The following is a 3,859-nucleotide window of genomic DNA, read 5'->3' as shown; positions in this document are numbered from 1 at the left end:
CAGTCTAGTTTACCCAACCAATCCTACCATTTCAGTCTAGTTTACTAAACCAAATCCTACCATTTCAGTCAAATTCCCGCAGCTACTGCGTAATTTTCTTCTCCGAATGTCTTGCTTATTTCAAATTATTGCAAAGAGAGATCATTACTGAAAAATACCACAAAACGACAGACAATAATTTTTGCGTTATTTCTACCGAATTTCTTAGTGGATTCCTTTAAATTTTAGTCATATCGCTTACGATTTCTGCAGTGTGGCAGTTTATAGTGATGTCTTCCACTTGGGCATCGTACCGCAGATATGTAGATCACAAATCGAAGCAATATAACATCAGCAATATTAAAATAAGTGAAGAACAATTCCGCCGATATTCCCTTAACCGTATCAAGATAATTAGAGAATGATGAGAAAATCGGGAGTGCGGCATGAGAAAATATAATTTCTTTCGAAACGCATATGCAAATGAAGAAAAATTTATTTCGAAATAATATCGATTTCGAAACTCATTTTATGAAACTATCGGTCCGATTCGTCTTTGACAGCTATAAATAAAGCTCGTTTTATTGTCATTTTTTGGATCATGTAAAGAACTTTGTAGTCAATAAAAATAAAATATTTAGTGTACAAAACAAGACGGGAAGTTTCTATTTATTAACATAAAAAGACATTTTTATTTATTTATTGCAATACATACATCTGAATACAGCAAGACTCAGTTTTGTGATGCAAAAGATATTAAGGAGCAGATGTAATAACTAATGTAATGTAATGTTACCGATAATGTAATAACTTTATATGCATACGATAAACAATTGCAAGTCCTTAAAGTATATAATCTGCCTATATCATGCATCCTGGCGTAACTTTAAAACGAGAGGCCCAACACGGGTCAGAGGTGTTCACCTGGACGACAATGAAATGAAAAAAAGCAGTTGATCAAGAAATCTGGTTTAGGAAGACGCATTCTGTTGAAATTTCTTCCAATTCTATTTCGTAGCTTTGAATCTTCATCCATATTGGAAGGAACATCAGCGTCATTTGTCAAAAATTTAAATGAGGATATGCCAGGATGCTTTGTGTCAAAGTTTATCCAATTATGTTCAACTGTTTATAAGATAAAACCTGTGTCGATGCTTTGTTCTTCTTTTTTAATAACAAAAGTCAGTCACATCTGATGGCGAGACGGCATCATTTGTATAAATCCGAAAGGATTTCAAGCTAGGACACTTTCTGTCTAATTTTGTCACTGACCCATGAAAAGACTACACTTAATTATACATCTCGAGTAAGACTTCTAAGACAGGAGTACAGTGTAATATTCGAGATGTTAAGTAGTTTTGTGAGGGTCAAGCCAGGCCCGTCCGTCACATCGACACAAAATTTACTAAAAATATTTTGACCAATCAAAAGACTGGATTTGTCAATTTACAGAAATATTTATATAAAAAAGGATTTAATTGAAATGCTGAGATTTTTTGTATGATAAGTGAAGACATAATATAATAGAAACAAAATCTTCCGGTACGGAAGTGATTAAATTTCTACTGATGAATTGTTCTTGTATAATCTGAAAATGAAAGCGTATCGAACTTTGGGAGACTATATTTTTATCATAAACTTTTATCATACTGCAATTCATCTAGCTGTTTATTGCTACTGAAATAATAATCGGAACATTTCAACTTATCCTGTATGAAATTTGCGTCTTCAAAGTTTACATGAAATTCCCGAAAGCGTTTTTTGTTGTACAACTCCATTTTAGTATGGCAGTATATTTATGTATGATATAAAATGTACATAAAACTACCACTATCTCGTAGACGATCTCATGTAATCTTTATATATATATCAAGCATTATACCTGGTAAAATTACTGGCACATGTTCGCTTTGTAGAACCACACACGAAGATAGGGGTTGTAATAGACGGCTAATCGGGGGCAATGCATTATACCACGATTACTCAGTAATTTTGTACACCACGGGAAGTCCGTGTAGTATCTATATGAAAACAAAACTAATGCTGACGTCATGAGTAAAGTTCTTACTACTTACCTATTATCGTCGTGCTTCTAAAAGTTCACGAAAGACAAGAGAAGCCGAGCACTAGTAACAACAACAAGCTCTTTCTTTGCAAGACCATACAACTCGAGTACACAAGCTATACAATTTGGTTCTTCCAATACACTTTTATAAAGTTATTTTGTAAGATTTTCTTACGATTTTCCGTACTGAAATAATTACATTGCTTCCATTACAATGACATTTGTACCTCTGAGTTCGCCATGTGCTCCAGCTGAGGCATTTTGAAAGTGGGACCAAATCTTACAAAGTACTTATGTTATACAGTGTTCCCAATAGAAAGCATAAATTTTAGTAATTTATAAAGGTTAACATTATGTATTTAGAAATGAATCGCATCAAGCTTTAGTTCCAAAGCTGTGTGATTTTCTTATCTTTTTCGGAGACGCCCAATTTAAACAAACAACATTCAAATGTTTTGCTGATCTAAATCTGGGATTTTTTTTGCGACATATTACACTGAGTACTGGGCCTCGGACTTCCCAAAACAATTGCTAGCAAAGGCCAGGTCAGAGGAAACTGAAACGATTAGCAAGACAGATGATGGTCCCTCATTATTATGCATACTGGATATAATGAACACTCACGCCAATGTCCATTCATAGTGACCTAACTTCAAAATTAGACAGTCAAGGATAACGCTACATGCTCCTGCTGCATTCGTTGAGATTTATAAATAAGTCTGCAACAAATTATGTCTACTACACACACTCATGGCAATTATTTGCTACAGCTAGCAACGTGAAGTTGCACGTGATAAAGCCTCTACATTACAGTACAGATCTTTTATATCATTATGTTGACCCCCCCCCCCCGCTAGAGCTTCTTAAATGTATGTTATTGCATCAAGTTGCAATCTAAAACCAGTAGTAGTTTGCTTCAGGTCTTTACGTGCTTGCAACGTAATTTTTTATGTCATGTAATAAAGTGGCTACCATCATTGTTGTAAGTATTTCTACATATCAGTGAATAAAAAGCAATAAATACTGTCATCCTTTATTTTCATGGTCTTTAATGACAATATATTTATTAAGTTGTCACTTCTGATGATCATTATTTTTTTATATTTCAGTTGACAAAACAAATCTATCATTCTTTAGTCTGTAGCAGACAGCTATGAATCCAAAAGTCATGGGTTCCAACCCACACAGGGGTGAAGGTTTCACCAAAGCCCAAGTTCCACAATTCCTAACAACAACAATAATTTTTCATTCTCAAAGGCCTCAGATGGTTGCGGGTAAAAAAAATCTTCAATTCTGGCTTAAGGAAACACATAAATACACTTATGCATACTTTAACTTACAAGTATACTGACTGGTGCATTCAACTATCTATACATATTTAGCAAATGCATACAAATGAAATCATTTTTGTAACCTTTCAAGAAAAACATTTCACGAGTAAATTACCTGTGCATGATATATTAAGCCGAGATGGGGAAAACTAGCACAAGTGTGCATGATATTGAGACTCAGATAAAATCTGACTAAGTGGGTCTAATATTGAAATTATGGTACATACTCCAGAAGTGGATCTGACATTGAGACAGGAGTAAAATCTGACAAAGTCGCCTTGATACTGAGATGGGTGAAAATCTGCCAAAGTGGGCCTGACATTGAGACGGGTAACATCTGCCAAAGTGGGCCTGATATTGAGACTGGGGTAACATCTGCTAAAGTGGACCTGACATTGAGACTGAGGTAAAATCTGTCAAAGTTGCCTTGATATTGAGATGGGTAAAATCTGCCAAAGTGGGCCTGACATTCAGACTGGGGTAA

This window comes from Sinohyriopsis cumingii, chromosome 19 (assembly GCF_028554795.1).
Source record: "Sinohyriopsis cumingii isolate HCF-2022 chromosome 19, ASM2855479v2, whole genome shotgun sequence".
Lineage (NCBI taxonomy): Eukaryota > Metazoa > Mollusca > Bivalvia > Unionida > Unionidae > Sinohyriopsis > Sinohyriopsis cumingii.
This window is presented reverse-complemented; position numbering follows the sequence as displayed.